General features: G+C 37.0%; 1 protein-coding gene across 25 annotated transcripts in view; it reads right to left on the bottom strand.

Annotated features, from left to right (window-relative positions):
• KMT2C (lysine methyltransferase 2C) overlaps positions 1–13263 on the bottom strand; it is a 277314-nt gene that overhangs the window by 253539 nt on the left and 10512 nt on the right. Inside the window, exon 2 of one of the 25 annotated variants that reach the window (XM_073238177.1) lies at positions 12413–12817. The exons of the other annotated variants lie outside the window; for them this stretch is intronic. The gene's annotated coding sequence lies outside the window, so the exon portion shown is untranslated. The remainder of the gene's footprint in view (positions 1–12412; positions 12818–13263) is intronic. 25 annotated transcript variants of the gene reach the window in all.

Raw genomic sequence — 13263 nt, 5'->3', positions numbered from 1 at the left:
GACAGAGCCTTGCCTGGTTAGCAAATTCAAACAAGCTGTGAGCAGTAAAAACGGTTTCTCCCAACCAGCCCTTCCCCTTGCCTTACACTTCAGTTTCACCAGATTCATAGGGGAATTTGTTACACTTGGTGTAGACTCTGCAGGCTCTGGTGAACCTGGTAATCCGTCCTTGTAGGAGCAATGTTTCAGTGAGCTGCCCTTATAGATGGTGGGGAAATGCCCTTACATGACCCCCCTATAGATGCTGGGGATTCACCCAGGGACCACCCCTGTGGGTGGTGGGGATTCACTCAGAGATTCCCCAGTGGGAATTTGGTCTGGGGTAAGGTGCCTCCTAGAGAAGTAGGTCCCTCCCCAGAATAGGGGAAGGGTGGAGACACCAGAGGTAGTGGAGTTGGCCCTCTGCAAAATAGAGGGCTCCTTAGGGGAACTGAGTGGCCACAGGGCGGCAGGACATGTGGGGTGGATGTTTCCCACTGCAGTGGAAAGGGTTATCAAAGAGAGAGACGAGTTGCGGTATGCTCTGACAAGGGAACAAAAGCTACTGAAAACCAAGGTCACACTACTGACAGACATACTAGTGGCATGGGAGGGGGGCAGCAGAAAAATGTGAGCTGCAAGAGGTGAAGGAAGGAGTGGTGCCTTCAGCCGCAGATGGTAAAGGAGACATCAGGGGGGGATGAGGGGAAGGAGCTACTGCAGAGACCACTGCCTAAGGCACCAGCACCTCCTGTATTAAAAGCCTGCCCTGTTGCTGTTAAGAAAATAAAGACACAACAACTGTGGGTTCCTCAGGGAGAGGAGCAGCCCCCTCCCCAGGCTGTAGCACGCTCCATGCTCCCCTACACCCCGGCCAAGCTGGTGGATTTAGGCACCCAGTTTCAGCAGAAGCCCTCAGAGCCACTGCCCACATGGCTTTTGAGCCTTTGGGATTTAGGAGAAGAGGGGACTGCTCTGTCCGGGTTGGAAATGAGTAAATTGGCTTCCCTAACAACTCACCCCTCTCTCCAGGAGAGGCTGCAAAAAATGCCCTTCACACCCAGGGAACCATGCACTCTGGATTGGCTGACAGCAGCAGTCAGGGCAGTTTGGCCTAAATCAGGGTGATTTACCGTACTTCCCCACTAGCTGGCAAACATATGCAGAGCTCCAGCAGGCTTTAGGAAGCTGGCCTCTTGTGTGCTCCTGGACCAACAGCAGAGTGAACCCCAAAGATCAGTAGTGTACTCAAAACAGCTGGAAAGTAAGAGCATCTTATGGGGGAGTTTTTTGTAGTTATGGCCCATGCATTACCTCCCATAGCCCTATACATGGACCCACCCGTAACTCCCACAGTGAGAGGGGTTACGGTCTGGTATGCTACTGTCACTGCTCTATCACAGACCACTCTCTTGCATGCATCCTACGTGATGGACAGGATTTGCCTATGCTGGTGTCATTAAAACATGTATCTTATTACCCTTAAGTTTATTCTCCTCTATTGGGCCACCTTCTACCCACAGCTGCTGCTTGCTGCTACTGGTTCAGCTGGGGCCTCCTGTGGAATGGGCAAGCTATGGACGTAGAATCTGAGTAGAACTTTGAACCCAGCTGGATCCTCGAGCTCGAGGATCGTCATGATTTTATTTTCATGTATTCTATTACTATCTGTACCATAATTTCTGTTGTTACCGTATATTAGTCTAGTTGCAGTAGTACTCCAGCCTTCTTGCACAGGGGCCACTGTGGAAGACTGGGGGTGCGGAGACTGTAAAGTGAGAATTTGGAAGCGGTGGATTGTCGGGTAAATGACAGAATTTCTAGAAACTCCCGCCTGGCCTTAGACCATTACCACTGCAGCCTCCTGCAGCCTCCAGTGGATCCCGGGCAAGGGGTGGAGAGAAAATGGTTGTTCTCTCCTCCCCTCTGTTCCTGGTCCGGTCACTGGGCTGGCGTCTAACAGTCACCAAAGACCCGCCCATGGAGTTCCTCCCAGAAAGGGCCGGCAGGGAGGAGAGCGCGCCGTGGCTGTGGGAACAGAGCCGGCCTAGTTGGCAGATTCAAACAAGCTATGAGCAGTAAAAGCGGTTTCTCCCGGCCAGCCCTTCCTCTTGCCTTACTTCGGTTTTACCGGGTCCACAGGGGAATTCCTTACACTCATCACCACCACCACTGAAATAATGTAAATTAGTTCAGTTCATAAGAAGAACAGTTTAGGTTCCAATTCACCATTAAGAGCCAATACATTATGACAGCTACAAGACGAATGCATCATACATCCTATTTCAATTATCACAGGGCTACTTTTCCATTATCCATGAAATAACAAAAAGCTAAGAAACATGAAAAAATAATTTGCCAAACTCCTTTCAAATCAAAATAATAGAAGCTATTGCATAATCTGACATTCCTGTCATTAAAATGAATCAAAGAAAAAATGGTGCAGTGTTCCTTAATAAAGCCTTGGATAATTTAGAAAGGACACAACTATATCACATTAGTTTTTTATTTATTTTACATTTGGTATAGGTCTAGACATTAGTTGAAAACATGTACACAAAGAACTATACAACTAGAGCAATGATTTTACAATAAATAACACTTCACATTGGAAGCAGCAACTACTTATTCTGAAATACACACTGACCGAGTTAAAATTCAAATTTCCTGTTAGAATACACTGTTTCCAACCTAAATCAATAGTCCTTACAGAAAATAAAACATATACTTCTTTACTTTTAGAAAAATGGCCAGACTTTTATGCCCTAGATGTTTAATAAAAAAATTTTTTTAATTTTCTACTTACAAATTAGGCACTGCTGCTTTGATATATAATAAAAATAGTCTAGAAGAGATAGTTTATCATATGTAACATATACTACAAGATTCTGTAAGGAAAAAAAAAAGATTTAACTAATACTGCCTGAGGTTAAATACATGAATTATATATAAATATTAAATATCTTAGAATAGGTAACAATGCAAATAAGAGTTTAATTGTGAACATAATGAAGTTAACCCTATAATATCACAGTTTTACTTAACAATTAGAGAACAAAAATTCTACTTAACAAAAGGAAAAACATAATTCATCAAACTATTTTACTCTCAGTTTAAAGCAAATTATCTAGAACACATTCACTACATAATGGTTTTGAGCTTTTTATTTCTTCTGATCTAATTAAATTCTAGCAAATTACCAGAAGAGATATATTAAAATGCTGTCAAGGAGCAAAGATTTAACTTCTCATTTTTTTTTTTTTAATTATAACTGGGAATTAAATTCACATAAAGAAATATGTTGAAAATCCTCAAACCTGTCATGGAATACTTGAGCCAAAGTGGTTTTTTTCAGTGTCTTCAAATTATATAAATATTTCAAAATGTGTTAAATGCCTATTACCATTTAAATATTTTACAGAACTGTATCTATTCTTATGTACACACACATACACACACACAATTTATACACAATTGGAAACAAAATGCTGAATTAGTCTAGAATAGCTAATTAAACTACTTAACAAAGTAAAAAACATTGAGAGCCAAAAGGCTAAAGAGAGTACTTTATTCCTATTACTCTTCTAGCAATCAGCTTCCAAATCCAGAAAATATAACTTTTATATTTGTTCTCATTAACAAACCTAGATTTTATTCCATGACAAAAACGCACATCTCAACATGCAGTGCCATCCATTTAATGGTTTAATACAGTTAAATGCATGACAGAGGAATACAGTACTTGAGTCAGTTTTGTCTTTGTTTATTTTTGACAGTAACAATTCAAGCCAAGTCACCCTCCAGAACTAGATGCAAAACAAGATGATACTCTGAAAAGAAAAAAACATTTTATGCTTAGGCATTTGGGGTTCTGGCTCTTTTTGTTGTCATTCTGTATTTCTGTACCTAAACCATCTTATAAAAACTGCTGCCACTGCTCGGAACAGCCATATTACCATTACCCTGCCAGATCCGCTGCCTTCCAGCTTCAGACCCCGGGAAGCCTGATTCCACAGGGCAGGCTCCATGGCTTCCCTAAGAGCCCTGCCGACCTGAGCCCATTGCAGCACCCATACAAGACAAAATAAACTAGCATCAGGCCTCTTTCTTGCAACTTCTACAGCTCTAAGAATCTCCCGCCACACACAACCACCACCAAACACGCACAGACACACAGTCCGGGAGCCCAGAAGAAAAGAGGAGGGGAAGGTAGGTGGAGGAAAAAGCACTACTAGAGAAAGTAGATCCGTGTGTAGCAGGCGCCTCAAAAAGGTGGGATGGATTTCTCGAAGCCCAGACGGGGAACCTTGCTACTGACAGCCAAAAGAGAAAGCCCCACGTTAACTCTTTGCTTACCGTTTACAGGAAATTTCCTCTCTACTACTTAATTGCAAGCCAATATTGTTTTTTCTTTTTTAATGAAATTTGTTGGGACGCAAGAATATAAAACAAAGGAAAACACATTTTGCATCACAATGTTAAAACCTTATATTAACCCTATCAGTACATTTTCAAATTCTTTCTAATACCCCTGGGAGGAGGAGGAGGTCAAAACTGAAATACTAACCACTGAAACCGGTCTGCAGTGTCTACCAAAAATGTCTTACTCAGGTTTCACTCTCCCAAAATAGAGCCCCTTTTCCCTATTCAACAAGGAAATTTTTCATGAAACAAGTCTACTTAAAATGCTACAGCCATTTTCACCAAATTTTTCTTCTTCCTTTTATTTATAGATATTTATCTTTTTCTTTTCTAAATACAAGTTTTTTAACCACCTTTCCCAAACCTCACAAAAAGAATCTGTAATTATGGACAATCACCCTCCTGCTCAATAAACAAACCAATCTTTCCTCCAACTCTCTAGTCCTCTGTGAAGCTGGCCAAGTGTTCTCTACTCCTGGCGCTGAACAAATTTTCAAAAAATTTTCTAAGTGTAGTCTCCTTCTGTGGTTCTAATAAACTAATCTGCTAGATGAAATGATGATTTAACAGTGGCCTAGGATACAAAAGAATCTTAGGATACAAAAGAATCCCTATTTTTAAATAAACAAATATTTCAGAGACTGTCAATAATGAGGGGGAGGAGGGAGAAGCGCAGGGTAAATGGGAGACAAGTTCCTGAGTTCATTTCTAGGGGCCAGATTAAGAAATTTCCTTTTTCAGATCTGGTACTCTGTAAAATCTTACCAACTCAAAACCCTGATTATAGATCATCATTTTCCATGCCATATTCTCCAAATACAGTGGAATATTATGGTGATTCCACTAAAATTCACAATGAAATTAAGGGAGCTATGATTTACAACAAAACCAAGAAAACCGTCTTTCTGAAAAGATGCTGACAGCGTGACTAATGATTGTATGCAGATGATTAGAGAAAATAACTGGAAAATACAAGCCTATTCTTTTATTACAACTAAGTTAAACATGTAATTCTGAAGAATCACCTACAATGAACTGTGAAATTATTTTAAATGGTTTTAGAAGACATAACACAGGACATTTTATTGGAATGTAATCAGTTTCAAATAATACACAAAGATTTGCCAACGGTGAAAACTACTCAATAAGACTTAAAAATACTTTATTTGGTGAAATCATTTCTATTATCAATTAACAGATTTCCTTCCCTTAATCATTTCTGGTTTTGGGCCCTCCACCCAAGCACAAATTAAGATGTTAAACAATGGTTTATTTGTATAACAGAATCTTGACAGTAGCATTAAGATTAATCAAGTACTATTAGCTTTAATTTAATTAACTTACTGCTTCCCTTCACCCATTCTATGGTTCTCCTCACTTCTCCCCTAATTGCCCCTAAAATCTTAAATATCACCTACAAAACAAGCTACAGACGATGAAGGTACCGTGTAGTCAGGTACTCTGTGGAAGCATGAGTCTGTTCCTTAGAATCTGCCAGTGTCAGTATTAAGAGAGAAAAGGCAATGAATGAAAAATAGGAGATGTGTGACAGTAAGAAAATGGAACCACTCTGTGTTTATTTAACATGTTTATCTGTGACCCTCAAAATGTTTAACCATTTTTCATTAAGGCTATGAAATTAGGTAACTTCTCAATATTTTCACTGATAAGAGATTCATTGTTAGTCCGAGGTTATTTTTTAAAAAAGAAAAACAAAAATAATACCATAATTAAAAATTTGTTTCTTCTCCTAACTGTATGCCCTACCTTTAAGATAGGGAATGGGGCTAAACAAAAAAGGACATTAAAACAAAAATTAATTTTTGGCTCACCAAAAAGTCAAAAATCCTAACACACTATTATTCTAATCTATAAATATTTCTACCCCAAAATTAATTTTCTTTATAGTCAAAGGAGGCAAAATACTTAAAGCAAACATCTTAAAATGCTATGTAAAGAATTTCTAATAATATGAAAAACATAAGAGCACCTCCCCCCATAAACAAAGGACAGAACATAATTGAGCAATTCACAAGAAATGCAAGTAGTAAAAGTCAAAAATATTCAGTAGTCCTAATAATCAGTAACTACTATTTTTCAATTCTTAAACTAAGAAGATTGAGGTTTGAATATACCGTACATGACAAAGGTTCAGAGAAACTGGTCCTAACACACACTGCTACTGACATTATAATTTGACACAGCCCCTTTGAGGAGCATTTCAAAATTTTAATGAAAGTAAGAGTTCTTATTTACTTAGGAATTTATTGAATAGGCACTGTTCTAAAGATTTTTGAATAGTACCCTCTTCAATTCTCTCAGTACCCCTATGACAGGTATTTTATCACCATCCCACATTTTATAGGTGAGTAAACAGTGATATTGAATAGCTTATACAAAGTCCAACAACTAAAAAGAGAGAGAAGCAGGATTTGAGACACAGCAATTAGACATTAGAGTCCACTCACCTCTAAATATGTATCAAGAATCATAAAATGCTTCTTTCTTTTAACCAATTGATCCTGCCTATGGAAATCTGTCCTATAAAAATAATCCAGAAATATGAAAATGACTATCTACAAAAATGTCTGCCTGAGCATTTCACATGGAATAGTAAACAAAAAAAACAATAGAATAGTAACATTAAGGTGAGCAGAGGAGTAGGAGTGACTGGGGAATGTTTACATCAGTTTACTCAATGGAAATTTAAGCACCTTTCAAACATGTTATGAAGATTAACAGAGAAATTTTCTTTTACATGTTAAGGGAGAAAGTAGGCTATGAAATTCTTAATATACCATGATTAATACAATGAAAACAAAATATACATATGAAAAAAGTTGGAAAGAAAACAGATAAAACTAAGTATCTGTGTTAGAGTGGTGTGAAAAGAGATGAATTGTCTATCTTTTTCTCCATGTTCCACATTTTTAGTAATAAAAATACAACTTTAAATAGAATTTAAGTGATTGACAAAGACAAGTAGTGACTACAGCATCTTACTATGCTGATGGACAGTGACTGCAATGGGGTATGGGGGGCTTGATAATATGGTTGAATGCTGTAATCACAATGTTGCTCATGTGAAACCTTCATAAAATTGTTTATTAATGATATTTTATGAAAAAAAATTTAAGTAACCGAGATAACAGATTCTGTATTAAAAATACACATATGATGATAGAAAAAATTCAGGCTCACACTGAAAAGACAATACTGTTTTGACATTTTCTTAAGTAGATATTCGAATTATATTTCAACAATTTTAGAAAAAAAATTATAATCCCAGTCATGCTAACTTTAAACAAATTCTATTTTAATTCAAAATTTCTATTTAAAGCTCAAATGTATGCCAACCTATCATTATCATCCCAAAGACACTGAAAGAAAAAGGCCTGTGTGCGACAGTGGCCTCTTTATAACACAGGTGAGTAAAAATTACCATTAACTGGATTAGGGTTCAAAAATACTAAGACTGGGAAATACAATGAGATCTCTTACGCAGACATTTGGTATGGAATTCTCGCAATAAGGCAGGCCTAAAAATAGTTTTTAGAACTTGAATGATCGTTAAGTCCTTCGCTCAGCATCATTTTCCAGGGGCACCACTGGCAGACACCAGGAGCCACAGGACTCTTGTCCAACACTAAGCTTGTGCATCGCTTTCACAGCCCAGCTACTGGTCAGACACTTCCTCTCTGCCCTGAAAAATGAACCAAAAAACAAAGGCGCTAAAAAGGAAGGAGCACTTGTAGGAGTAAAGGGCGACTACAGAGGCTAGTAAGTGCGCTATACAGTAAAGGCCACAGAAAAATAAAAGCAGAGAAAGGAAGCCAGCAACAGAAAGGAGAAATAACTCGATATAAATTATTTAGAAGGGGGGAAAAATCTACACTTCGGTTTATTCCCAATCTTCATTAGCCTTAAAAAGAACCAAACCCAACAAAACATAAACATAAAACTACCAAACACTCTGCATTCTGCTTACTAGGGATACAATGTTGAAAAATCACAGGCACCATGTTCAAGAAGCTCATGGTCCGATCTATCATCTCCCTCAACTGTGTCCTGGCTTACCGGTAAAAATCTTTAACCTTAGAGTAACAATTCTGTCTTCTATTGCAACATAAGGTTTGTCACAAGTACTTTCTCACTAATTATATGTAAAGTACTGAAATTTGTCATAGTTTACTTAAAAATAAATTAAGGTATCTCTGTAACCACCTCACTACCACTCACTCGCATTTCAACATGCTTTCCTGGGTACAATCATAACACACACTATTGTACAATGCACATTACCCACAGTCCATTGAACCCTGATTAACACTCATAAGAAAGTACCCTCCCTTGAAGGTCATTTGGTTAAGGAATTTCCTATAAGAAAAAGCACTGATACTGTGTTTACTTCCTAAATTGTTCCCTTCAGGGACTCAACTTTGAGGAGATAAAAACCTGGATTCCCTTTGCATCCAAGACAGTTTCCTTTAGAGGACACTTTTTTGGAGAGGAGGGTCTTATTCTGGGGGCTATGAATCCCTACAAAGCTTTTGGATAGCTTCAAGAGGGGCACTGAATCCTCACCCTTAAATTATACAAAATTTGTTTATTTATATTCATATACGCATTCTTGTGTGAAAGCGAAAATAAATCCAAATGGATCTGTAACCCCAAAGATGATTAAAAACCACCCAAGATTTAACTGAATCCACACTATGACGATCGGACTCAGATAACTTAGGCAGTTTTCTTCTGTTAATCCTCCTAATTCCTGCCTATTTAATGCTAATAAAATTAACAAACAGATAACGTGCTCACAGTCAGATGGCATTCTAAGTGCGCTTACACAAAGCAAATGGAGCACCAAGAAATCTCTGCCTAAGTCACACAGCTGTTCTGTTCGAAAATTTTAAAACTTCTCAAAATGAAATATGGCTATTTGCTTGCATACACATTTCCTACTTCTCTTAGTGAACATGTCTTTCTATTTACCCTCACCTAAATTAGAGAGAAAAATAAATAATTTTGTTGCCAAAGACTCTGCTAGGCTGCCAATTACATAGACAGATTACTCAACTCAAGAAAGACCTTAAGCACAAGTACTTACAGAGGGGCTTGATGGACATTTGTCCCAGAATAAAACTTGGTTTGTGATTTTTTTAAATTGAGCATCTGATCAGTTAAAAGTCCCGTTTCATTGTAGAAAATCCTGAAGAACCTACAAAAAAAAACTCCACTGAAACTAGTGAGTTTAGCAATATAAGACAATGTAAGGCTAATACACAAAAATTAGTTGTATCTCAGGATGTGAGCCTAATCTCTCTCCCCTACTGCAAAACCCCACTGTAGTAGTCCCCCCCTGAATAAAGTCTCCCTTACCATCTTAAAAAAGAAAAAATAACCATTTGTATACACTGGCAAAAATTTATAAATGAAATGAAGAACAACAGCATCAAAAAGAATTAAATACTTAGGAATAAATGTAACCAAAAAAAGTACACAACCTGTATACTGAAAATTATAAATATTGCTAAAAGAAATTAAGATCAAAATGAAGAGATACAGGATTTCATGTACTGGAAGAGTTAAGTATCAATTATCTCAAAATTTATCTACTGATTCAATGTAATCCCTAAGACACTCCCAGATTTTGTATAGAAACTGGCAAGATGACTGCAAAATTTACATGGAAATGTAAAAGACCCACAATAGCCAAAACAATTTTGGAAAAGAACAAAGTTGGAGGGATTATACTGATTTCAAAACCTACAATAAAGCTATAGTAATCAAGTTAGTGTACTACTGGCACAGACATACTAATCAATGGAACAAAAAAAGTCCAGAAATAAACCTACACATTTATGATTGAGTACATTTCAGTAAAGGTGCCTAGATAATTCAATGAAGAACAGTCTTTTCAACAAATGCTGCTGGAATAACTGTGTAATCATATGCAAAATAAGTAACTTAGACCTTACCTCACACCATACACAAAAACAAACTCAACATGTATCATCAACCTTAATGTAAAACCTAACACAATAAAAGCTTCTAGAAGTAAACATAGATCTTTTTGATCTTAGGTTAGGTAAATTAGATAAGACATCAAAAGCACAATCCATAAAGGGGAAAAAATTGTTAAAGTTGGACATCAGCAAAATTAAAAACCTTAGCATTTCAAAAGACACAAGTAAAATTTTAAAGAATAAGCCAAAGACTGGGAGAAAATACATTTAACTCCGAATCTTTAACAAAAATATATAAAGAAGGTTAAAAAAAAAAAAGGCAGTAGTTGCCAGAGGCTAGGGGAAAGGGAGGGATAAACAGGCAAAAGCACAGAGGATTTTTAGGGCAGTTAAATACTCTGTATATTATAATGGTGGATACAAGTCATTATATATTTGTCAAAAACCACTGAATGTACAAACACCAAGAGTGAACCCTAATATAAATTTTGGATGCTGGATTTTAAAGATGAATCAGGTACACTCATCAGTTGTAACAAATGTACCACTCTTGTAGAGGATGCTGATAATGGGAAAGTCTATTTTGTGTGGGGGCAGGGGATATATGACAACTCTCTGTACCTTCCTCTCAATTTTGTTGTGAACCTAAAACTGCTCTTAAAAAATAAAGTTTAATACATACAGACATATATAAGAACTGTCACTCAAAAACAAGACACAAGACACAATCCCCTGTCCCCAAAATGATGAAAAGACTTGATCCTTCACCAGTTAATATAAAAATGGTAAACAGTTGAAAAGCTGTTCAACATCATAAATCATTAGGTAAATGCAAACTAAAACCACAGTGAGTTATTGCTACACACTCCCAAGAATGGCTAAAATCAAAAGACTGGCAATTCCAGGCATCAGCAAGGATGTGAACCTTCAAAAAATGCTAACGAGAATGTATAATGGTGCAGATATTTTGGAGGACTTTGGAAGTTTCTCAAAAAGTTAAACATACACTAACCACATAACCAAGCAATTTCTATTCCTAGGCATCTACCCAGAGAAATGAAAACACTTGTCCAAAGACATTTAAGCAAATGTTCATAGCAGCATTATTCAAAGTAGACAAAAAACTGGAAACAATCCAAATGTCCATCAACTGGTGAATCAATAAACAAAACGTGTACATTCAATACAATGAAATAATCTTCAACATAAATAAACTGTTGACATGTGCAACAACACAGATGAACCTCAAAGACACTGTTCCAGGCATAGGTCTAAACATTTGGCTGTTAGCTAATGGAGCACGGAATAAGTACCAGTTAGGGGCAAAAGGGCCGAGGTCTGATGTTAAAGTGTAATCTCAGATATCAAAATTGCCTATTGGCACCTCATTTCCTAACCTAGAAACTGAAAACACTGGAATAGATGATTCTGAGGTTCTTTCTAGTTCGCGGTTGGATATTCTAAAAATGAAAGTTAGGTAAGTATTTCTTGATGAAAAAGAGTAGAGTACATCAGTTTGGGTTTTCATTCTGGTTTTTGTAAGAAGACAAATGGGGTACAAACTCCCTGTATACCATCTTCCCAGTTGTTGTCAAGGCTATTTTTCTAGCCAAGATACAATGTTACTCTTCTGTTTAAAATCTTCAGTGACTCCCTATTGCCTACAATAAAAATTCAAATTTCCCAATTCACTTTCCATTCCTCATTTTCTCACATATTTTTTTTTTGGACCTTTTTTTTCAGCTTGAGATGTAACTGACAAAATTGTAAGATTTATAAAGTGTACATCATGATTATTTGATATACATATACAACGTGGAAGTTAACACATCCACTGCTTCACATATTTATCTTTTTTTGGTGAGAACGTTTAAGTTCTATTCTCTTAGCAAATTTCAATTATATAATATAGTGTCATCAATTACACATACCATGTTATACATTTGATCCTCCAACTTTATTCATTTTATAGCTAAAAATTGAGCTGGAGTTTCTTCAAAAGCAAAGACCAGAGTCCAAATCCAAAACCTGACTCAATCACTTACCAACGATGTGATCTTTCTGAAACTTGGCTCCTTCATCTGTGAAACTGGAACAAATGATTCTATTTCATGTGCCTATTAAGTATCAAATGAGATGACATAAGCACAGGCAGCGCTTCTCCCGTAAGGCCATGTGCTCGCAGCTCTTCACTCCTCCCATTCTCTTCAAGAGTATGTTTTCATTCTTCGAGACTCAACTCAGATGTCTTCTTTTTTCAATTCCCCTGCCTTCAGTTCTTCCTTCTCTAAGCTTCCTAGTACTTTGCACAATCTTTCATTACAGGATTTGTGGTTTTCTATTATAGTTTGTGATGAATTGGTAGAAACAGAGGGTAGAGACTGTGCCTCGCTTTGGTTTCTCCAGTGTACAGTGCATAGTAGATGCACAGTAATATCTTCCTTGGGTAACTAATAGAAAACAAATAGGCAAAGTCACCCTCGCTGAAAATAAACATACGCTTTCAGAACTTACTTTGAGAAAAACAGATTTTAAGTAACTACAATATCTCACTGACATTACATGGCAATTTTAATATCTGATTCCTTCTTTCCTTTTATGTGGGTGGGAGAAAGGAAGAAAGCATGAAGTTCAGTAGAGAAAGAATCAGCAGTCCAAGTCCTATGCCTCCTATTTCAACCTCGAGAAAATTTTTTTTATATTTAATAGTACTATTAAATACATGCCCTTAATTAATATGTTGTAGTACAGTCTACCAGATGGTCATATTCAATTATAGGTAACAAAACATACTTCCAAGTCAAATATGAATTTTTGGACTAAAATAAACATTACCCTGTGTGCTCTTCACCAAATATTTCCACTTCTCCCTTCAGAAATGTAAGATTTCACTTCC

Source organism: Manis javanica, chromosome 6 (assembly GCF_040802235.1).
Source record: "Manis javanica isolate MJ-LG chromosome 6, MJ_LKY, whole genome shotgun sequence".
Taxonomy (NCBI): Eukaryota; Metazoa; Chordata; class Mammalia; order Pholidota; family Manidae; genus Manis; species Manis javanica.
This window is presented reverse-complemented; position numbering and strand designations above follow the sequence as displayed.